Here is a 25,291-nt window from a genome sequence, read left to right on the forward strand (position 1 = left end):
GCCTATGCAACAGTAGAATGGTGCTCATCTTATTTCGTCATCCGTTCGCATCCTTTTGGCTCACGTGACCTGCACATCTTGCAGGCCCAGACAAGCTGTGAAGGAGTCTGGGTTTGCCACAGCATGCAAAGCTTGTCAGCTGGCCTTCTTGCCCGCTCCCAGCCTCTTAGAGTGGGAAAACACTTTGGAATTCCTGTGTGGTGTTCTACTGTCACAGAAAAGGAGGGGCATAAAGAAATTTGGCTTGATGGGACCCAAAAACGCAGGTCTTTATCCCCCACCAAGTTGTAACATTGTTGTGGATTCTAGAAAGTTGTAGCAGGAATGCCAAAGGGGCAGGGATGGTGGTGAGGTGGAAAAAAGACAAGATTGTCCCATTGCCTGTGTACTGCCTGTGGATGGATGCTTGGTAAAGAATTAGTAAAGCTACCAATGGATGCTAAGCACTGGTCCCTGAGCTGGAGACCCCTCCCTTCTGAACGTTAGCACTTCAGAGGTAGGTAGCTATACTTTTCATCCCTGCTCTGGCTCTTGGTTACTTTCTGACCCTGAAAGTGTTATTTCACCTTTAAGGGCCTGAGCTTTCTCATCTCTATTGTTATTATTAATATTATATCTACTAATTAAATACATTAAGAGCTATTATGATGATGAACAGAGACTATGTATAGGAAACACTGTGCCTGACATACAAGAAGACTTCAATATGATCTAAGTATTATGATTACTAAAATTCCCTTGCCTCTACTAGAAAAGAACACTCATAAACCAGGGGTACACTTATAAACCAGGGGTACACTTTGCCCTTGGAGCACTGTGTAGACACCACTAGAAGCAGTAACTGCTGGCCCTGCATGCGTATACATCGTGAGGGAAAAGTCTACCATGGGTGCCCCAGCTCCCTGTCTCTGCTGCTTCTAACACCCTCTCTTCCCAGACATTGGGTGTCTTCCTGGATTCACCTCCAGAATTCCATGGGCTGGCATGAAAACTCTAGGAAATGAGCTGGAACTTAAAGCCACAGATGTACAGCAGTTTAGGGGAAATAATAGTGGACGGTTTTAAAGAATGGGATTGTGGGACACTGATGGAGACCGTGTGGGGGAGCCTCCAAACACACTTCCTCCATAGGTGCCAATGGCCCAGGTATGCTTTCAACATTTTTCTACAGAGGAACTGCTGTCCCCAGTTTCTCACTGCAACATAATTCTCTGTGTTCTTTCCCTAAATCCTGCTCTGTGTGGCTAATCTAAAACTGTTAATCTGCCTGGAGTCTTAATGGCTTCTCAGAAATGACTCTCCCCAGACGGGGGAAGAGCAGAAGAAATGATCATTTTCAAAGGAACCTCAGGAGGCACAATTTCAAGCTAGTTTGGGGATTGCTGACAGGGAGAGTGGATCAAACTACCTCTACTGGACACCATATTTTTATTAAAAAATAGTAAAAGAAAGTTTAGACATACCAAGGAGAATGGGGAAAATACAAGGGAATAAACAAGGAATTACATGAAAACCGTTAAGAACACAAGGTGGGTGGGGAGTATGTAGACAGCAAGCCTGCTACAGAAACTATTAGCAATAAAAACCCTAGGCACCTTAGCACTGAACAGACTATCTCTGTCTCATCTTCATAGGAAAGTGCTAAGTTCAAGGACCGTGTTGCTTAGATCCTTAACTGCTTATATCTTCATTTAAAATCTCAGTGGGCCTATAGGGTGTTGGATTTAAATATTTGTGTATGTGTGTGTGTGTGTGTGTGTGTGTGTGTGTGTGTGTGTGTGTGTGTGTTTGGTTTTTTTCTTTTATTATTGGATATTTTCTGTATTTACATTTCAGATGTTATCCTCTTTCCCCAAAATGCATCCCCCCACCTCCTCCCATTGTCTCCATGAAGGTGCTCCCTCTCTCAACCACCCTCTCCCACCTCAGCGCCTTGACATTCAATAAATAAATGAGCTATCACTGAACCAAAGGCCTTTCCTCCCATTGATGCTAGAGAATGTTATCCTCTGCTGCATATGTGACTGAAGCCATGGGTCTCTCCAGGCAAACTCATTAGTTGGTGGTTTAGTCCCTGGGACCTGTGGTGGGTTTGGTTAGTTGATAATTTTATTCTTTCCATGGGGTTGCAGACACTTTTGGCTTCTTCAGTCCTTTCTCTAGATCCTTCATTGGGGTCCCTGTGTTCAGTCCGATAGTTAGCTGCAAGCATCCTCATCTGTATCAATATGGCTCTGGCAGACCTTCTGAGAAGGCATTCATATCATGTTCCTACCAGTAAGCACTACTTAGCATCAGCATAGGTTTAGTGGCTACATATGGGGTGGATCCCCAGCTGAGGCAGTCTCTGAATGATCTTTTCTCCAATCCCTGCTCTTCTATTTGTCCCTTTATTTCTTCCCATGAGTGTTTTGTTCTCCCTTCTATGAAGGACTGAGGCATCCACATTCTGGCCTTCCTTCTTTTTGAGCTTCATAATTTCTGTGAATTGTTTCTTGGGTATTCTGAGCCTTTTGGGCTAGTATCTGCTTATCAGTGAGTGCATACCATGAGTTCTTTTGTGACTGGGTTACCTCACTCAGGATGATAGCTTCAAGTTCCATGCATTTACCTAAAAATTTCATGAAGTCATTGTTTTTAATAGCTGAGTAGAGTACTCCATTGTGTAAATGTACCACAATTTCTGTATCCATTCCTCTATTGAAGGACATCTGGGTTCTTTCCAGCTTTTGGCAAACCCCACCAATTGTGTTCCTCTTTCTCCACATCCTCACCAACATCTGCTGTCACCTGAGTTTTTGATCTTAGCCATTCTGATTGGTGTGAGGTTGAACCTCAGGGTTGTTTTGATTTGCATTTCTCTGATGACTAGGGTTGTTGAACATTTCTTTAGGTGTTTCTCGGTCTTTCGATATTCCACATTTGAGAATTCTTTGTTTAGTTCTGTATATCATTTTAAATAGGATTGTTTGATTCTCTGGAGTCTAACTTCTTGAGTTCTTTGTATGTATTAGATACTAGCCATCTGTCAGTTGTAGAATTGGTAAAGATCTTTTCTCAATCTGTTGGTTGCCGTTTTGTCTGACAGTGTCCTTGGCCTTACCAAAGCTATTTCATGAGGTCCCATTTGTCAATTCTTGGTCTTAGAGCATAAGCCATTAGTGTTCTGTTCAGGAAAATTTCCCCTGTGCCTATGTGTTCTAAACTCTTCCGCACTTTCTTTTATATTATTTTCAGTGTGCCTGGGTTTATGTGCAGGTCTTTGATCCACTTGGACTTGAGCTTTGTACAAGGAGAAAAGAAGGGATCGATTTGCATTCTTCTGCATGCTGACTGCCAGTTGAACCAGCACCATGTGTTGAAGAGGCTGTCCTTTTTCCATTGAATGTTTTCAGTTCCTTATTCAAAGATCAAGTGACCATAGGTGTGTGGGTTCATTTCTTTCTTCAATTCTACTCCATTGCTCTACATTCTTGTCTCTGTACCAATAATATACAGTTTTTATCACAATTGATCAGTCATACAGCTTGAGGTCAGAGATGGTGATTCCCCCAGAAGTTTTTTTGTTGTTGAAAATAGTTTTTGCTATCCTGAGTTTTTTTTATTATTCCAAGTGAATTTGCAAATTGCTCTTTCCAATTCCAGGTTACTATATTCAGAAAAACTCATAGTTACTATAGATGGAGAAACCAAAATATTCCAGCACAAGACCAAATTTACACAATATCTGTCCACAAATTTAGCCCTACAAAGGATAATAGATGTTTCTCCAAAACAAGAAGGGAAACTACAACCAAGGAAAAACAAGAAAATAATTCTCTTACAACAAAACCAAAAGAAGAAAGGAACACAAATATAATTCTACCTCAAACAACAAAAATAACAGGAAACAACAATCATTTTTTAATATTTCTTAACATCAATGGACTTAATTTTCCAATAAAAAGACATAGACTATCAGACTGGATATATAAATAAGACCCAGCATTTTGCTGCATACAGAAAACTCATCTCAGCAACAAAAATAGGCACTACTCAGAGTAAAAGGTTGGAGAAAAACTTTTCAAGTAAATGGTCCCAAGAAACAAGCTTAGTAGCTATCCTAATATTGAATAATATAGATATTCAACCAAAAGTTATCAAAAGAGATTTTTTAAAGGACACTTTTTACTCATCAAAGGAAAAATCTATCAAGATGAGCTCTCAATACTGAACATCTATGCTCCAAATATAAGGGCACCCACATTCATAAAAGAAACTCTACCAAAGTTCAAAGCATATATTGTACCACACACAATAAGAGTAGGAGACTTCAACACCCCATTCTCATCAATGGATAGATCATAAAAGCAGAAACTGAACAGAGACACAGTGAAACTAACAGAAGTTATGAACCAAATGGATTTAACAGACATCTATAGAATATTTCATCCCAAAACAAAAGAATATACCTTCTTCTCAGCACCTCACAGTACCTTCTCCAAAACTGACCATTTAGTTGGTCACAAAACAGGCCTCAACAGATACAAGAACACTGATATAATCCCATTCATCCTATCAGATCACTATGGACTAAGGCTGGTCTTCAATAACAACAAAAACAACAAAAAGTCCACATATACATAGAAGCTGAACAATGTTCTGCTTAATAATAGCTTTGTCAAGAAAGAAAGAAAGAAAGAAAGAAAGAAAGAAAGAAAGAAAGGAAGGAAGGAAGAAAGAAAGAAATTAAAGACTTTTTAGAATTTAATGGAAATAAAGACATAACATACCCTAACTTATGGGATACAATGAAAGCAGTGATAAGAGGAAAACTCATAGATCTGAGTGCCTCCAAAAAGAAACTGGAGAGAACATACACTAGCAGCTTGACAGCACAACTGAAAGCTCTAGAACAAAAGGAAGCAGATACACCCAAGAAAAGTATATGGCAGAACATAATATTAACTCAGAGCTGAAATCAACCAAATAGAAACAACAAAAAAACTATACAATGAATCAACAAATCTAGGAACTGTTCTTTGAGAAAATCAACAAGATTGATAAATCCTTAGCCAGACTAATGAGAGGGCACAGAGAGAATATCCAAATTTACAAAATCAGAAATGAAAGGGGAGACATAACAACAGAAACTGAAGAAATTCACGAAGTCATCAGATTGTACTACAAAAGCCTATACTCAACAGAACTGGAAAATCTACAGGTAATGGACAATTTTCTAGACAGATACCAAGTATCAAAGTTAAATCAGGATCAGATAAACCATCTAAACAGCCCCATAACCCCTAATGAAATAGAAGCAGTCATCAAAAGCCTCCCAACCAACAAAAGCCCAGGACTAGGTGGGTTTAGTGCAGAATTCTATCAGACCTTCATAGAAGACCTAATACAATACTCTCCAAACTCTTCCACAGAATAGAAACAGGAAAAACACTACGCAACTCATTTTTCAAAGCCACAATTATGCTCATTCCTAAACCACACAAAGGCCCTACAAAGAAAGAGGACTCTAGATCAGTTTCCCTCCTAAACATTGATGCAAAAATACTCAATAAAATTCTTGCAAACTGAATCCAAGAACACATCAAAATGATCATTCACCATGATCAAATAGGTTTCATTCCATGGATGCAAAGATGGTTCAATATACAGAAATCCATCAACTCAATCCACTGTGTAAACAAACTCAAAGGGGAAAAAAATACACATGATCATCTCTTTAGATTCTGTAAAAACATTTGACAAAATTAAACATCCCTTCATGTTAAACGTCTTGGAAAGATCAGGAGTTCAAGGCCCATACTTTAACATAGTAAAAGCAATATACAACAAACCAGTAGCCAACATCAAACTAAATGGTGAGAAACTTGAAGCAACCCCACTAAAATCAGGGACTACGCAAGGCTACCCACTCTCTCCCTATTAACTCAATATAACTTGTGAGACGAAAAATTGACCTTCTGGATTCCTCTGTGATTTTTCTAGAGCTATTGACTCTGGGAATGGACTGTAGTGTGTACTGGTCTCTCTCACAAGCAGCACCTCCCATGAGCAAGCACCTCATACCAACAGCTCTCCCCATGCACAGAAATAGTCATGAGTAACTACACTATTTTAAAGGCCAAACTGGAAAGAAACAAGAAGAGAAAGGCCATGGAGAGACAGAAAGGACAAGAACACAGAGGTGTTTGTTGAGCCACATGGTAGCAACAGCACAGGAAAACCTCGCTTGGTCCTTTTAACCACACACAGCTCCCCATTTGGCCTCACTCTTGTGCTGTTCCCTGGCTTAACCACAGTGAACTTCTCTATGTCCAAAATTAAAAGCGGTTAATGGTCAGAGCTATGGTTTAAATCTGAAACCTCCTCACTGGCTAGAGTCTGGGAAGGGCCAATCCGCAGCTGCTCCTTTGAAGATGCTTCAGGCCTGGGAAGGCCACATCCATCGTGAGTCTGGACTAGTTTCGCAGCCTCCTGCTTGCCTCTGTGTGAACAAGCTTTTACACCCTCACATACCGTCCACCTGCCATATCTGACAGCATGGCCTGCAATCCCTCTGAAACCATGAGTCCCGGTAAACCTGCCTTCCCCTAAGTTTCTCTGTCTAGCGTTTTGTGGAAATGTAGAATTGTTAGACTGTAATGATAGGGAAAGCGTGCTTCAATCATCCAAGGAGTTGGAGGTGCAAGGAAGAAGGGAAAACCACTCTTGATGAAGTTTCCGGTTGCAGTGTGACAGGTCAAGAAGGGGCGGGCAGCTGAGGAAGCCACAGGTAGGTGGCTTCTTGAGGAGGAGGGAGATTTGATCTGTTTTGAAGAGTGAGTTAGAGTTTTCCAGATACATTAGAGGGAAGTAGGTGAAGCCACGGGGAAAGTGGAGAAGGCACACACTATTCTCGAAGGACACGGTGCTGGGAAGGGGCGGGGAATGATGTTTGGGGCCCAATGGTAAGGGCTTGAAGAAGTAGACCAAGGGATCGGTGCCTCTTTCTGAGGCAGTTTGGCCTGGCATTGGGCTCCTTGGCCCAAACTAATGATCGGACGTCACTTCAGATGAGCAGCCTTGCTTTCCCCAGCAGCCCAGGTATGTGGTCCAGGTATAGAGCTCAAGTCCGCTGATCAGACTGGGCAAAACACATTCTCAAAAAGAGTAGCTAGAGATGCTAAACCACTTTGATCAGCCCAGCGGCAGTTCAATTATAGAATGGATTCAGTTGGGCGGCCCTTAATTTTTCCAAACTCCTCTATCCTCTCCACTTTCCCGTTGTCGTTTTCTAAACCAGAGATCTTTGGAACCAGAGTAAGCTGATAAATTTCTGATGCCAAAAAAAAAAAAAAAAAAGATTTAAACTGGTAAGCAGTAACTTGACATGTGTGTGTGTACCTACATTTCTGATGACTTTGCACTGATTGAAACTTTGCATTCATAGAGAGAGGGAAAAAAACAATAAAAAACAAAAAAACAAAACAAAAACCCTTTCACCATACCAGAGATTACAGCCAGGGAGGGAGACCTGCTATCTAGCTTTGTAAAGTGGTTTGTCCCACTGCAGGGGGATGGAGGTGTTTTTCCACTCTCCTATCCCATGAACACTTAGGGTTAGGAACCAGGGTTCTCTGACGTGATTTGAAACATACTAGTTAAGTTTCCCCCACTCACGGGAGTTCAGGCCTGGACTTTTACCACGGGCTTCCCTGGTTCTGAGGCCCCCAGGTCTGAGCTAGAACCACACCATGTGGGCCCAGTCCGCAGGGATCGACTTGTAGCACAGTATCCACAGCTCTGAACCAGTGCTTCCTATGATTCTTACTTCTTTGGAGGCCAACATCCGTGAAGAGGAACACCTACGAGTGTGGGACAAAAGGAACTGTGTCATCAGACAAATACTGAAAAGGTGGAGAGGATTCAAAAACCCCGGTAACTTCTTTCATCTGAAAAACAGGCGTTTCATCAACTCCCAACCCTGTTCCTGTCCCGGAGCATGTGACCACAACACCCCACATGAGGATCGCGGCAACTAGTCACAGAACACAAAGTTCTCCGTGCCAATGCGGTATCTAGGTGGACCGGCCCAGGGGTTTAGCCAATAAGCTTCTCTTCCCGGACATTCCTTCCTGTAACATATTTAATCTCTGGTCTACCCTGAGTAAGTGGTATGCGCCCATTTTCCATGATGAACAATGAATGAACAGTTTGGACAAGCAAAAACTGTGTCTCTTATCAGGAACCACCATGAAGGGAAGCCTTCGTCATATAAAGCCGCCTAAGTATCCCACAAAAGGCCCCCCTGCCCTCCAGACACAGACACAGATGCTCATCCCTGAGCTAAGCCAGATATCTCCCTCACCCTGGCCTGGGACCCATCACTGGCCCGGAACACCCCCCCCCCCCATTTCCAACTCCATGTGGTTCACAGCAGTTACTAGATGCCAGGAGTTTGGGAACCTCTGCCTCCATGGCCTCAGCCTGTCTCATTTCTCTTCCAGGCTGGGGCCCCAGTGGTAGCCTAATGCCTGTGTTCTGTCTGCACAGGCAGCGTTCACACGCTCCAGTGGCAAGGCAGAACGTGAACCCACATATGAGCTTTTTTGTAAACATAGCGGGTAGGTGCCAGGACCCTGTCTTCTAAGTAACAGGAGGGTTATAATCGATGGAAATATTAATAAGCAGTGTTGATGTCACCTGTTTGTACAAGGTTCTTTCGTTAGTACCCAACGTACTCGCTACCACGTGCGGCACTACTGAAGACTGACAGAACCTTTAAGAACTTTATGAGGGACTCTCAGGTCTCTTCCTATCTTTGTTTTTTTCCTGGCTAGTGGTGCACTCAGTTATCTGCCACATGCTGCCTTTCTTACCAAGTGGTGGGTCCACACAATCTTGGGATTTTAAAACTAAGGGCTACGTTTGCATTTCTCTTTGTGAATTAATGAGATCCGGTATTTCATCCCAGAAACATAAAATTTGACGAATGCAATCATCTTTTAGTAGTCATATGTCAGGGTCAGAATGTGCGCACTCACCTACTTTGGGGCACTGACCCCACCCCAACCCATCAACCCCTCAGTCAGCAAATTAACTTCTCAGATTGTAGCTGCTTCAGGATGAGCAGCGGCCGCTCCCCCTGGTCATGCAACTCATTAATGCAGAAGAGCTGGTCATGAAGCTGCAGAGACAGCCTTCTCCTGCTGGGAGAGTCTTTTCTGCCCACCTGCTTTACCAAGCAACTGTCAACATAAATCATGGCGCAGTGGGAAGTGAACAGTTGCTTGTTTTCTGTGTGGAGTTGCAGCAACAAAAGCCTGGAGGAGGTGGATAATTTAGTCTCTTCTCAGCCGGCCACCTGGGCTCTGAGCTGCAGACATCTAAGCCTTCTGGTCTCTCATAGCCAACCGGCTCACCCTAGCAGCTGGTGATGTCATTGGAATGCCCCCAGAACAGTGTTGATGCCTTTGTTTGGGTCAGCCTGTCTTCCTCAGTGCTAAATCTCTAGACCTAGAAAAACACCCCATGTGTGATGCCACGCTAGGGGTGAGTCTGACCGTGCTTCTTGTGTGTATACACTTTGAGGGGTCAGGTAACCTATCACTTCCTCATTAAAAAAAAAAAAAAAGTGAGGAAACCCATTCGAGCTTTTAACTCACTTAGGAGCAGCTCGGCATAAAAATCGGACCATTTTACCTAGAATATTTGGATTTTCTTTGGGTCCTAAGTGTCTTTGAACATGAACTGATGGTTATAGATCCTAGTCAAGAAACATGAACAAAAGTTGACATAGAGCTTCAGGGTACTGTATTGGATATGGTTTGAATAAGTGTCCCACAAAGGCCCTTCAGCACCATAACTTGAAAACTCCCCACAAGATTCCACCTCATGGAATGCACTTAAACTTTATCTTGTGTATATAACAATACATTGGATCAAACTTTATCTTGCTTGTCTGAGGAAGAATAGAACTTGCTACCACGGGCCACAATCCAGTCTGTCTTTATTAGTCTGTCAGATAAGCTTGTCCCATTCCTTTAGTCACACGCCTCAGGATATGTAGACTCCAGAAGAACAAAGGGCAGGTTGTGTGCCTCGGTTGATTCAGAGGAGATTCAGACTCCTTTGTTCTCAGATAGAACCTAGGGCACTTTTGTTTTCTGAGTTTCTCTTCCCCATTATTACCGTTAGTCACACCACTTCCTGTTCAACATACTTCAAGAGACTCACTATGTCTTATAGAATAAGATCCCAACTTGGAATGTTTTCAAAAACATTCATCATCTCCTTCTGCTTTGTCCTCCATCCGCTGCTTTGTCCATTGTTTTGGATGCTGACAGCTGTCACTCGTGTTTCTACTGTCACTTTGCTCTGTGGTCCTTGTTCTTCCCATCCATCCCCTCAGATGCCACCTGTTCCAGTAACCCTTGCTGGTTTTACTGTGTGCTCTTTGCCGCTCCGAACTTCCTTCCCCTTTCAGGGAACACATCAGTTTCTCGGTTTCCCCTCGGTGGTTCCATGTTCTTCCTGAGACACCATGCTCACTGGAAGCATGCCAGAGTCTGTCACGCAGTCTATACTTGAGAAAAAGAGGAGGAAAGGTCCCCTGAATATACTCAAGGACAGCGCACTCTCTAACTTTCAAGACAGCACTCAATCACAGCTCACTCTAGGGTCATCCTTAGGCATTAGGCTCATTGCTCTCCATTATAATGTCATGGACTACACTGGATGGTTTTGTGTCAACTTGACACAAGCTGGAGTATCACAGAGAAAGGAGCCTCCCTTGAGGAAATGCCTCCATGAGATCCAGCTGTAAGACATTTTCTCAACTAGTGATCAAGGGGGGAGGGCCCAGCCCATTGTGGGTGATGTCATCCCTGGGCTGGTAGACCTGGGTTCTGTAAGAAAGCAGGCTGAGCAAGCCAGGGGAAAGTGGCATCCCTCCATGGCCACTGCATCTGCTCCTGCTTCCTGACCTGCTTGAATTCCAGTCCTGACTTCCTTTGGTGCTGAACAATGATATGGAAGTTTAAGCTGAATAAACCCTTTCCTCCCCTACTTGCTTCTTAGTCATGATGTTTGTGCAGGAATAGAAACCCTGACTAAGATATGGACAATAGCCTAGATATTGGATAATGATTCTCAGATTTAATTAAATTCACCAAGAAACTTAAAAAAAATACTGATGTTTCCATCACGGCCTCAAGAGATTCTGATTTCCTTCCTTCCTTCCTTCCTTCCTTCCTTCCTTCCTTCCTTCCTTCCTTCCTTCCTTCTTTTCTTTCTTTCTTTTCTTAAGTATAGAATAGAGTTTATTCAGGGCATGGGGAGGAGAGTAGAAAAGGTAGTAGAGACAGGGAAAGGGAGAGGAAGAGGGAGAGAGGTGGGGGGGTGGGAGAGAGAGACAGAGAGAGAGACAGACAGACAGACAGACAGACACAGATAGACAAACAGAGAAAGGGGAAGGGAGGGAGGGAGGGAGGGAGGGAGGGAATAGAGAAGTAGAGGCTACCATGAGCATGTGGAGAAAGAGAGGGGGAATGCAGAGAAGGGGAAAGGGGCAAGGGGACAGATTGGAAACAAGAAGGCAAGAGCAAGAGAAGAGATTCAGATTTCCTTGTTCTCAGATACAACCTAGGCATCTAGGATTCTACAGTCTCCCACATGACTCTAGCTGGAAGACATGGCTGACGTCCACATCTTTTGGGTTGGCCCTGGACTCAAGCCTAGCACTGGTACTCAGGAATCTACAAACATTCTGACAATTTTTTTATTTCAATGAACCTCGGAGTCTTCTTTGTTGGTTAGACATTGAAATAGCGAGAGGATCTAAAGAGGTAAGGGCTATGTTGTGTTCACATACGTGTTCAGTAAATGTTAGCTCAAATAATTGTATGGTGTAATTTAGATTGAGAATGATTCCCAAAGGCCTTAGCCAGTGTCATGTTTGAAAGGTGACAGATTCTTTTGGAAATAGGTTGAAACAGAAAAGTTTTGGTCACTAAGGTGTAATCTCAAAGGGGATTGTGGGTGGGTTTCTGGTCTCTCTCTTTCTCTTGCTTCTTCTACTATACACTCCCACCACAATGTGCCTCGCTGGAGGCACAAAAGCAGTGTGGTCACCTTACCATCCTGTGGCCCGAACAGAGCCTTTCAAACTGCAAAACCAAATGAAAAATTTCTCTTTGAAGATAGATTATCTTGTGCAGTACTATTATCAGTAATGGAAAGTCAGTAATGCATTAGGATCCCAGCAGCTTCAGCCTCCTGAAAGAAAACTCCAGAACAATGCTAGAAAAATGCTAAATACAGACATATCTTTCTATAATACTTGTTGGCTGGGATGATACTTGGCTGATAACATATCAAGGGACCTATAGGTTACACACACAAAGCAATAATACCCCATTATAAACAAGAGATCATTTCTGTACACAAATCAGCCAAAAATAATGTAACTGGTTTTAAGGATGGCTTTGCAACTTAAAGGATTATAAATTTATTTTTGTAATGAAAAGGGTTTGGTTTTGTTCCTTTTGGCTCTCAGTTTTCTTGACTCTGGGTGAGATTATTAACTCAGGAAATGCTCATTAACAGTTCAAAAGTCCTCAGGACCTGAATCACTTTAGAAAAGGGGCTCAAACTGCAGAAGTGGGTGGGGGTATGTGCAAGTCTGGAACTCTATATCACTAATATTTTTACCATTAAAGTTTTATTGAAAAGTACGGAGGGGGTGACTTTAAATTTCTTCCCAAAATCCCCACGAGCTACCCTGAATTTTATGAAAATCAGTAATAAGATGTGAACAACTGAGATTGTGTCATTATGCTTTTAAATAAATCCTTTAGAAAATTTTCCATGTTTCTAAATCAACATTGTTGAGATATAACTCACATACAATAAAATGCATGCATTTAAAAATGCATATTTAAATAGCCAAAATGCAAGTTTTTCTAATGTTATACACTCACGCAAGCCACCAGCACATACTTTCCAAACATTTCCCCCAAATTCTCCTTTATATCTTCCTTCAGCCAATGTCACCCTACATTCTGAACATAGTCAGACACTAATGTCCTTTCTTCCTCTACAGAAAAAGTTGATTATAAGGGTTGCTGATGGGAAAGGTATCCTGGCAGCCGGGAACCAAGGATCACCCCAAAGTCACACTGTGTAGCAAACTTCACACAAGAGATTTATTGGGAAAGACGCAAGAGGGTGGTGGCCTCTTCTAGGGAGAGAAACAGCAAAGAACTGAGCAGGAGGCAGGCTCGATGTAGGGTTTGAGGGGCAGGGAGCTTCCCAGGATGGCCTGGGGCCGGTGGGATTCTATAGGCTGGTCTTGGGCTTCCTTTTTGCTCTGTAGGGCAGAGCTTAGCCACCTGTGTGTCAAGGGGCTGGAAACAGCTTTATGGACATTAATGTAGGGAGAATGTCTGGCCACTCTAGTCTTGATGGGCTGACATTGATTCCAAACACAATCAAACAATTTGTAGGTTTTGTGCCTGGCTACTTCGTACTCAGCACAGCATCGGAGATTCACATATATTACTGTGTCTATAAAATTCTTATCAGTGTGTTCCATTCACTTACAAGTAGCTATCCATTGTAAGGCCTTCCTGCTGATGGCTCACACATCTGCAAGCTCAACCAAGGGCAGATAAAAAAAAAAAAAAAAAAAAAAAAAGCCACTCCCAGAAAACGTTACATTGTTGCTGACACATCAGGTCTGCAAGCCCTGCTTCTCCCCTGATCAAGTCCAGACTTGCTTCCCCCCCCCCCCCCCCCCCCCCCCCCGCCCTTCTCGAAGTAATTGCAGTCTACCGCCTACTTACACTGTGCCCACTTTGTATTGGGCATAATAAGTAATCAGGTAAGAATTTAAAGTACGTGGGAGGCTGTGTGTAGGTTTGGGCAAACACTACATCATTTTATATGAAAGATTTAAGCATCAAGAGATTTTAATATCCAAAGGGAGCCAGGAAGGAATCCCATGTGAATATCAGAGGATAATAATTTATCCACTCATCCACCTAATTTATGGGTTTTGAGTTTTTTTGTATTTTCTTTTCAATTACACTTGGTCTAAGAGAAAATGGTAATTTTTTTAAGGACATTTTTCAGAGTAAGACTCTGGCCTCTTTACCAAGCAGATGTCTGCTCCTTGGTTGCTCTTGTGTAGAAATTCTACAGGGGCCCTCAGAGGTCCTGACAGAGTCATGGGTTCATACCAGGAACTTACCTTGCCATGATTATTTCGGGGGGGGGGTTGCTGCTTGTTGTACCCCTAACTGCATCATGACAAATACTGCCTCAAGATGTGGCAAGGCCTACTCCAGGTACAGTCTGCTCACAAAGCGCTGTATCTGAGGCAAAGCTCAGGACTCACCTGTGACCCAGGGAGCAGAGGTTAGGACGCTACACTCCCAGTGGAGAAGCCTCTCCTTCCAGCAGACTTACCACTGTGGGACAATCCTCTAGTCCCAGAGAATAGGCCTGAAGTTCTTTCTCCCATTGCACATCCCAGTCCTTAAAGGAAAGTTTTATTTTAATTAAGCAGTTAGTTAGGAGGGAAAACAGACTCCACCGGAGTCTAAAGCATTTGCTTCCGATATTGGTGTGAAGGGCCACCAAAAGTTATGAAAGAGTCCTGGGAAGGTGATCTGAATGGCATTTGAGAGACTGCATGGCCAACACCATCACTCAAGAAAATCAAGCCAAGTACCAAGCTGGTGGGACTAGGGGAGATCCTGTAACACAGACCCAAGGGAGAGTTTCCCAGTGATGAACCGAGGGATGAACACACAGTCTTGCCAGACACTTTATTTTCTGAGTGAAGTTCTGGCTACCTAACAATCCTTTCAGGTCACCATTGGCAAAAAGGTTCCAATTTTTTTCTATGAGAAAGAATTTTTTTTTTTTGTAGTTTTTATCTCAACCACCTTTTTCACTTCTTTGTATGTTTCCATTTTGACAATGTTTGGGACTTTCTTCTCAGCTCCAGTCCCCTCCCAAACCCCACCCCCTGCTCTGTCTGTCAAGGGATAAGTTTCATGTAACACTTGGTATGTTACAAAAATAAGCAAGTAGGTCAGAAGTCAAAGCAATAAAATAATGTGTCACTTGTTCTCCCAGTATAGGTGCTGAGGTGGGAGAGGGTGGTTGGGAGAGGGAGCACCTTCATGGAGGCAATGAGAGGGGGAGGGGAATGGGATTGGGGGAAGGGGATAAGGTCTGCAATGTAAATACCAAGAGTATCCAATAATAAATAAGTAAAATAGCAAGCCCTGTCACCTTGGCCCACACTAGACTTTGGGTTTTTCCCCAGTATTGGCACCTGACCAGAAGTGCTTTCGGTTTCCATGGCAACTATCTTATTTGGAGGTTTTTTTCTCATGTCTACTTCTCCATCCACCCAGCAAATACTTAATGAGGAACCAAGCAAGTGCCAGGCATTGTCCTGGACCCTGAGGAATGACATAAATAAGAACGTTTCTTCTTTTCCAGGAGTCTGTAGCCCAAAGAAACAGATGTTGGGATTCATGATGTGATCGCGCTTTAGCACAGCAGAGAATGGAACACAAGAGCAGATGCTTCTGGGGCTCTGGGAAAACCCCAAAGACCCCCCCCAAGAGGCTACTCTGCCATCAGTGGACTTTGCATGTGAAAGACTGTAGTGTACTGAGGGAAATGGAGGCTCAAGAAAGGCTTTTATGATTTATCACCATTAGCGTGTTAGAATCTTGGTTTGTACCGAAATCAAACCAGCTGTTCTCATTAGTTCTTCTTGCTTGGCGGTCAAAATGGCCGTCCTTGATGATGAGGAAACCTGTTGATGTGTGAAGCTTGGGGACTGGAGATGGAATGTCATATAGAAGAAATGGGAAATACCATGTGCCCTCTGTGAGCTTCTTAAATTATGGCCACAAGTTCATACTTGCCAGATTTCTGAGAAGTTCAGAGTACTTGTTGTCCATTCTTCCATGGTTGTCATGGAAACTCCCCAATGGGATGCATTGCCAGAGACATCATACAAATGAGATAAACAGTGCAGAGGACTTGGGGATCTTTCAAGGTCCCTTGTCCCTGCTTCTCATATTTATCCCCCATGTGACCTTGGGCTCCCAGATTTGTATATTCAGCTCTCACCACTCCCTATAGCTTCAGAACATGATCTAGTGCAGTGAGAATCTTGGTTTCTTTTAAAATACAGACATGGTATGTGAATATGTTTTTGTTTTAATGCCAGGTGTGGAATACGAAGCTCCTTCAGATTATCCACAGCAGCTGATTATGATTTGTCTTGTGCTCTGGCAGGGGTGTGATTTTGCAGCTGAAGATAGTTTATGTTTGGAATTCTGGAAATTCTTGAGAGGGCATGAAAAATGTCAGAGCTCTGACTGGGGCAGAAGCTGCTGCCCATCCTGTTCCTGCTGCTGCTCCTGCTCCTGCTCCTGCTGCTGCTGCTGCTGCTGCTGCTGCTCCTGCTGCTGCTCCTGCTGCTGCTCCTGCTGCTGCTTCTGCTGCTGCTGCTGCTGCTGCTGCTCCTGCTCCTGCTGCTGCTCCTGCTGCTGCAGTTCCTGCTGTTGTTCCTGCTGCTGTTCCTGCTGCTGTTCCTGCTACTGCTGCTGCTGCTCCTGCTGCTGCTGCTGCTCCTCCTCCTGCTGCTCCTGTTGCTCCTGATTCTGCTGCTGCTGCTCCTGCTGCTCCTGCTGCTCCTGCTGCTCCTGCTGCTGCTCCTGCTCCTGCTGCTGCTCCTGCTCCTGCTGCTGCTCCTGCTGCTGCTCCTGCTCCTGCTGCTGCTCCTGCTCCTGCTGCTGCTCCTGCTGCTGCTCCTGCTCCTGCTGCTGCTCCTGCTCCTGCTGCTGCTCCTGCTGCTCCTGCTGCTGCTCCTGCTGCTGCTCCTGCTGCTCCTGCTGCTGCTCCTGCTCCTGCTGCTGCTCCTGCTGCTCCTGCTGCTGCTCCTGCTGCTCCTGCTGCTGCTGCTCCTGCTGCTCCTGCTGCTCCTGCTGCTGCTCCTGCTCCTGCTGCTGCTCCTGCTGCTCCTGCTGCTGCTCCTGCTCCTGCTGCTCCTGCTGCTCCTGTTGCTGCTCCTCCTGCTGCTGCTGCTTCTGCTGCTCCTGCTGCTCCTGCTGCTGCTGCTGCTGCTGCTTCTGCTCCTGCTGCTGCTCCTGCTGCTGTTCCTGCTGCTGCTGCTCCTGCTGCTGCTCCTGCTGCTGCTGCTCCTGCTCCTTCTGCTGCTGCTGCTGCTGCTGCTGCTGCTGCTCCTGCTCCTGCTCCTGCTGCGGCTGTTTTTCTGGATTAACCAGCGGCAGGTTGGAGATATTCTGACAAGGAAGTTTGGATTTGACACGAAAACTGGATACTCCTAATCAGCAAGAAGTGGTCTAATGAGATGGACGTCCCCTTTTCTCCACCATCCTTCTTACTCTCTTACCTAGCCTTGGGGAGTTGGAAAGGTGGAGAAGGGTGGTGAAAGGGATTAGGTAAAAAATAATTAAATAAGTAAAGTAGCAAAAAGTACAGTTACTGTCAGTCTACCACTGACTTTCTTCTGGATGTCCACAGCCAAGTGTGACATCTCCACCCTCTAACCTGTGAGTAGAAAAGAAGACACATGCCAAGAAACAATGAGGAAGTCTATGCTTTTGTGAAGACAGAAAAACTCTTTTCCATTCATCTGTTTGAGGTGAGACCTAAGAGAAAATATCCAAATGTACGACTTTTCATTTTTCTCTGTTTTCTTTTCTCTTTGTAAAAATCCCAGTGTCAATTGAATAGAACAGCGAAGAGCCCCAGGATATCCAAACAGAAGGTGGCAGAAGCTCAATTCTCTCCCTTTCTCTAGTCTCCAATTATTTTTGGTTTTGGAGAGATAACTTTAAGCTTATCGGGCTCACCAACACACACAGCTGGAAGGCATTTCCCAGTCTGCTTTGCAGTTGTCACATGGTCGACAAGGTCCTCTAAAACTTCCAAAATGACTGTTCAGAGAGCCTCAAAGGTGTCTGACAATGTGTGGAAATAAGGCCTCTGACCTTCGTCTTCCTTGCTGTCTTGTATGTAAACACGACCTAAGCTTCAGCAGCACGTGTCTTAAAAGACCGTGGGATTAAAAAACCATGTGCCGAATAACCGGGTCTTGGATGGCTTTGTGAAGCTGCCATACAACATCTAGATCATTGCTTTCTTCCCTGGTTCTTTATGTGAAAGAATGTAAGCCAATGTGCCCCAATGGGGTGTTGTTTGCAACTTGACCTGGACCAAGAAGACCCTTGGGGGCGAGGGTAAGAAAGTGCAGAGTCAGCAACACAGACTCCGGGGGTCACTCAAGTGGCAAAAGCAAACTCATTTATGGCGGGAACCAGGCAAACCTTTATACGCCACTCCAGCATTTCATTGGCTCTGAAGCAGCCAGACGTGGCACAGTCTCTTTCTCATTGACTCAACCCGTCGCCTCTTCCAGCTTCAGCCATCTCTAACTACCCCGGCCGATTTGAGGTTGGCTCCGGGAAGAAGTATCAACTGCGCATGTGCCAGCACTGGAACTGGGCCGGCTTGGCTAAGTTCCTTCTATACTCAGAAACCTAAGGACAAGATAATCTGACCTTTACTGTATTCTTCAAGCATTTCATCACTACAACAAAGTAACTGAGCCAACCTAAAGGAGGAAAGGTCTGTCTTGGCCAATAGTCTTGGAGGTTTTAGTTCATGGTCAATTGCCTCTTTCCTTTGGCACATGTCAAAGGAGACTGTTCATTCATGAAGGTAGAGAAGCTAGAAAAGACAGAGAAGAGACCAGAATTCCACCACCCTCTTCTAAGGTAGGGCACACACCATGAAAGACTTCCAGTAAGGTCCTACCTCTTGAAGGTTTCCACCTCCTACTCACACCAAACAGAAGATGCTACTAACAAATGTGCATGTTTTTTTGGGAGATATTAAAACTCCATGCTATAGGACTTGTGAGGCGATTCGGCATTTAAAAGCACTTTGGGAACAAACTGGAGACCAGAGCTCAGTGCCAGGAACCCATGTAAAGCTGAAAGGAGACAACTTCCAAACATTGTCCTGTGATCTTTAAGTGTTCCATGGAACACACACAAAGCCACAGACATCATCATGCAGACCCAAGACACAGACACATACACATTAAATGTAAAACTCTAAGCCTTAGCACTTTACTGATATTTCAAATAGGAGTTAACTGTTGGTATGAAATAGGCAGGGGTGTGTTGATTACTGTGTAACAGGTAAGAGCGGTAGACAGTGCAATGGCACTGCAGCCATTTGGTGACTGATAACTGAGCATTAGCCTCTCTTGTCTCTCCCCAGCATTACTATGACTGTACTGCATGTGAGACAGTGACATCAGTCAGACAAAGGAAATGGATATTGAATTGAAGGCCAACTATGGCTTGGTAAAGTTTAAGCATCCTGGTTATTCTCGCCCTTGCTTAGTTAAGACTGAACTTAGTGCCCAGACTGTCAGGCTCCATGCATGCACTGGGCTGAGTTGGATTCCAAGCTTTATGGACAACACCATCACTGAGCAAGCCACCCTTGCATTAACAAGCACGCTCCAGTCTACCTTTCCTGCGGCTAATCCATTCACAATCAGGACAGAGCATGGCAAATGGAAGATGTATGATGCAGTGAAGAACTTAGTCACATTCTGTCTGCTTCCATCTATGCCACACCCAACAAAAGAGGCATCAGGACACCTGGCTGACAGACAGCTGGGGGCCAGAACACCACCACTGCTCGGGTAGAGCAGGGTACCAGACAGCAACATCCACAATCAGCCTCTCCTGAAGTCAGCCCCACCGCTCTCTACCCACAACCTTTGCTGATACAGGTAGGACACAGTTTCCCCATGGAGTCAGTAGACAGAGGTTTCCCTATTCCCTTATGACCTGGGGGTCTTCTGACTTGAGAGTGTGTCAAGGATATCTTCAGGATTTCTTGGGCTCACAATTACATTACGGGCATGATTCTAAGGAGTTCAGAGTAAAGTCACTCTTTACTGTCATGACCTTTTTCATGCCATGACCTAACATTCTGCCATTTCTTAACTAAAACAGGTCCTTAAAACCTGAAGGGCATGACCCAGAATTTTAACACCTTGTCAAAGACAGCCTAACTTAGCATCGTACATTGGTAAGAGATGTATTAAGAGCCAGCAGAGGCTGGGTTTACATGGTACATGGTATTCTTCCACTAATTACCCATAGGATCATGGACAAGTCATATAGACTTACTGGTGAGGTTTGGATTTTATCCACCCATGTGTGTGTGTGCGTGTGTGTGTGTGTGTGTGTGTGTGTGTGTATGTGCGTGTGTGTGTGTGTGTGTGTGTGTGTGTGTTCCTGTTTCCATGTCTGTGTATGTGTTCTACATAGCAAACCTTTTTCAAGATACCAACAATTCAGAAATAAACAGAATCATGGTCTAATGGATTCCAGGAAATTTCTTAGTGGGAGAGGATAGTAGTCCTTGCAGGCAGAATGGCAGATACACATGTATGCGTGCGAATTTTGGTAAAAATTGTGAAAGGAAAATATACAGTTCTTAGAGGGGGAAGCATCTAATTCAGATCAAGGAGAAATAACATTTCAGTGGACTTTTGAGGAACAGGCATCTTACTGCTCCGTGATACCAACCATGCCTGCACAATCTGGGAGGCTGAGGTGTTTTGAATGGCCTGGGAAAAGTGTGACACATTTGTGAATACACAGGGGTAACATGTGAAAGGTGCCGCCGTGACAGACCCATCTGGAAACAACCTGTTGTCTTCCCCAGGGTTTGGCACAGGAATCGTTTGTATCATGAGAAACCAAGGCTTCGGGTTGGAGCGAGGGCTCAGCTGTTAAAAGGCTAGGCTCACAACCAAGAATGTAAGAAACCAAGGCTTGGCTGTGTTTGCTTTGAGCACTACATCATTACTCAGGGAAGTGTTTCTGCGTGGCTCTCTGTGTGTGCTCTGAGTCATCCGTTTGTCATTCTGGGGTACAAACGGGGAGGCTGACACAACACATCACTATGTTTGGGGGACTCGCAGTGACATCCCCGAGCCCACATTCTGGTACTCCCTTGTAGACTTTTCTCTCCCGGCTTCCTTCGTTCCAGACAGACAGATTTCCCAGTGCCCTTCAGGAATGTGCACACATCAATACGCTGGGGTTGTACCTGCCAAAGGGCATAGTTCCCAGACTCTAGACTTTCCTTTTCCTCTCTGAGATGGGGCTCCAAGATCCCAGAGCTTGGAGGCATTGCCCTCTCTAACCCACTTCTATGTGCTCATGAGAGGACCCCTTGTATGCCCACACTTGACCTTGGTTGATCTCTCAAAGGTAGAGGGGGCTTCTTCTCCCTCCCGTGCTGCTGTGAGAGGCAGTGCCCCGAGGGCTCTGCTGTGAGGGGGAGGCTGAGCAGAAATGTGAATAACTATGAATAGCTATGAGGCAGGCTTGGCAGAGGAGGCACAGGCTGTGCCAAAGCCTAGAGAGCACAAGATCCAGAAGAACAGCAGCCCCCAGCGCTTTGAGACCTTTCCCAAAGGCAAGCTACACCCACTCACCCACGGGAAACCAAGACAGGGATCTTGATCAATGTAAGACCTTCCCCGGGGAAGCATTAGGTCCAGTCAGCCACGGATTCAAAGTAAAAGCTTGCATTTCCCATTTCACTGGATGCAGGCAGGACCCTGGAGAGCATATGGACAGGAAAAACCAAGGGCTGGCCAGTGCTGAGAACTCCACCACACTCCATGGGTCCTGGAGGGAGCTCCGTGTGCCTGAATATTCAGCAGAGTGGGGGGAAAAAACCCAATGATCTTGGAACCAGACAAACATGACCTTACATGACCAGCTTTAACCAGGTCATCTGGAGCCAACTATCTGATGTCCCTAAACTTGGGGTGAATGCTTAAGTCTTCTGGGGGTGGGGCGGGGCGGGTTAATGGTGCTGCACAGGATAGGCCTGACTGGTGATGTTTCGTAATACCTGATCTCTTTCCATTTCAGGACCTACTATGGACGCTGCACCTTGCGACTTGCAGTTATGTGTGTGATGTCTGCACTACTGTTGTTCGCAGTGTTCATGTCCGTTGCCGGACTATCAGTCCATGGGAACCCCGACCATATCCCCCAGACCTAACACAGCAGAAACGCTCAGTAACAAGACTGCCGCTGAATTTTAACTTGTTCCAGAGGAGACAGTTTCTTTTCTTCTTCTGACCCCACAGGTATATGAGATTCCCCCAAAGCTGGGTGAGTATCCTGGGATGTTCTCGACAGCACTGCTACTTCAGGAGCACTAGGAAAGGAGATGGAGAAAGCCAGGGAGCACGGCTGTTCCTGCTGTTTCTCTAATGCGCTGCTCCCAAGTAAAGGCCCTTGTAGAGCAACATTAGCAGGATGCGATCGGCCGCCTGCCCCCCTCCCTTTTGAGGAAAGTGTAGAGATGCATGCAGGCCCCTACTCCCAGGAGCCTCAAAGCCTGATGGTCCTCAGAAGGCTTCAAGGGAGAGAGCGAAGCTTCCAGTAATCGAAGCACTCTTTCTCCAAGAGGGGGAGGGAACACATTTCAGCAAGGAGCAAAGGAGAGAGAAAATCAATAAGGATGTGCGTAATGAATTTTTGTTTCCTGAAATAGCCGGGCAGGAGCCTTGCCAGAAAGAGTTAGGCCTAATCAGTTGCAAGATGAGAGACACAAATCCAAGAACACTATTCAGATCTGCAGCTCCCCTGGGTGGTAGGATGGCAGCCATAGGACTTGCAGAAATGCAGGTCTGTGTGAGAACTGAGTTGGGGGGAGACAGCAATGGCGGCCCTGCTTGCTGGGGAAGAACTGTCGCTTCTCCCCCTTGAGGATGGGAAGTTAGTGTTCTCCTGTTATCGTTTCTCACGTTATTGTTGGGCTGTGGGACATGCGTATGCACCAAGCCACAACGCTGATCCACGGCAGTGTGATGTCCGGCAGCAAAGCCCCTCCCAGCTCGGTTGTGCTTTCTGTAATATAGGGAGCTAAGTACTTAAAGCAGCAGGGCTGTGAGGATTAAATGAGATAACATGTCAATCACTAGGCTGCTGCCTGCCTGCCTCCGGGTGAGATGCTGGTAATCAATACTTAGTAGAGCCTGCTGTTTCTATTTACTGACCCCACTGTTAGGATGATAACTGTCTCTTCCTAGAGCATTCTAGATGGGCCAGAGCTATGTTTTCCTCCCAGAATGGGTGGCAGAACCGGTCAGCGCTGACTCAATAAAAACATTCCCTCAAAGCCGAGGAATAAAAACAGGTGTTCCTCGCTGGCATTGTCGCCTTGAGCATCTCAGAGGGTGTGTGTAGGTTTCGCCCCAATTTTTTTTTAAAGGAAGGAATTCCCTTACAGTGATTTTAAGTATCTAACAACTCACTTATCAATGACAGAGCAATTAGCTGGTATTGGCACATCTTAAAATTCTCAGAGGGATTTTTTTCCCCCTTCATTTCTTGTCGTAAGTTTTTTTAAATTTAGTGATGTGGGTCTGAACCATGCTAATGCCGTGTCAGCCATTCCCACGACTTTATTTTAAAACTCGGTCTTATAGGAAGTATGGTTGGCGCACAGTGAGAAAGACGCATTCTGGTGTCGTTTACCAAGTTTTGGCAAATGTCTATACTCAGGTAACTACCACCTAAATCAAGATATATGAAATGTCCACCATCTAAATAGGCTCCCTTGTGCCCTTCCTTTTTTTTTTAATTTTGTAATTATATTTAAGTACAGAAAACTTAAGTGTACATTTAACCCAGTTTAGTGGCGATTTCTTTAGCCTTTGCCTTTTCTAGCTTGGCAATGCGAGCCACAGACTTAGGACCCAGAACACTGCCTCCCCAGTGGCGGCGGATCTCATCATATCTGTCATTATAATTGGTCCTAATAGCTTCTACCAGCTTAGCCAGAGCACCCTTGTCTTCTGAGTTAACCTGTGTGAAGGCAACAGTGGTGCATGTCTTCCTGTGGACCAGGCACCCCAGCCTGGCCTTTCCCTTGATGATGCAGTAGGGCATTCCCATCTTTCGACACAGGGCAGGCAGGAAAACCACCAGCTCAATGGGGTCTACATCATGGGCAATCACCACCAGCTGAGCCTTCTTGTTCTCCACCAAGGTGGCGACTGTATTGACTATTGCTTGGAGGACAGGTGGTCTCTTAGTCGGGACGTCCCCTTTGCCAGCAGCTTTCTTCTCAGCACAGGCCAGTAGCCTTTGCTTCTTCTCTTGCTTTGTCTCTGGCCTGCACTTGTGGGCAAGCTTAAGCAGCTGGGTAGCTGTTTGCCTGTCCAGGGCCTGGGTGAACTGGTTAATGGCAGGAGGTACTTTGAGCCTCTTATAGAGAGGATGGCTCTTTGCCTCTGCAGCCTGATGTATCAGGGCCATTTGATGAAGTGTGTGAGATCTCTTTTGGGCTGGATGTCCTGCCCAATGCCGAAGTTCTTGGGCCTTTTCTCAAACAAAGGATTGACCACCTTTTTGGCCTCTTGCTTCTTGACGACAGCGGGGGAGGGGGGGACCACCTTCTTCCCCTTGGCCTTCTTCCCTTTGGGCATCTTGCTCGGCTGGACGAGAGAGAAAGAAGAAGGAATTGTGGGTGATAAGTAAGTGTCCACAGAGATCGCGAGAGTTGGCGCCTCCCTTGTGCCCTTCCTAATCAATACTTTCTGACTGCCCCTTCCAGCCCCAGACAATCACTGCCAGTCACATTTGTTAGATTCATCTTTTCCAGAGTTCTATTCAAATGGAAACAGACCACACAGAATCTTTAAGTCTGCCTCTTTTGCACAGCAGAATGCTTTTAAGATTCATCCAGGGCATCACACACATACCAATAGTCCATTTCCGTTGTGTTGTTAAGCAGTGTTCTATTATCCCAATATAGGAAATTAGAAGTCATTATTCATTTACCTTTTGGTGAACTGGCTGTTTCCAGTTTTTTTGACCACTCAGAATCAAACTGCTATGAATATTCACAGGCAAATCCTTGGGCTCATTTCCATTTCTCTCATAAACACCCAGCAATACTACTGCTGGGTCATGTGACACCTGTGCATTTAAACCCACCAGAAACTACCAACTGCTCTCTAGAGGAAGCCGGCAGTTCCTTTACTCGCTCGCAGCAGTTGGGTGGCTCTGTGTGCCTTCTAATGTGGTAAGGCGATGACTGTATTTTCTTTATGCATCTCTGTTCTGTTTTCCCTGGATCTCCCTAGCATTTCTTCTTCTGGCTCTATCTGTTGCCAGTTTCTAGAAATTCTACC

At 45.0% G+C, this 25,291-nt stretch overlaps 1 pseudogene across 1 annotated transcript; it reads right to left on the reverse strand.

Annotated features, from left to right (window-relative positions):
- Positions 1-23,777: 23,777 nt before the first annotated feature.
- LOC308428400 (large ribosomal subunit protein eL8-like) lies at positions 23,778-24,598 on the reverse strand (annotated as a pseudogene). Its single transcript has one exon. The product of its transcript is annotated as a large ribosomal subunit protein eL8-like (transcript).
- Between the last annotated feature and the right edge of the window lie 693 nt (positions 24,599-25,291).

Source organism: Micromys minutus (assembly GCF_963924665.1).
Source record: "Micromys minutus genome assembly, chromosome: 12".
In the NCBI taxonomy this organism is placed as follows: Eukaryota; Metazoa; Chordata; class Mammalia; order Rodentia; family Muridae; genus Micromys; species Micromys minutus.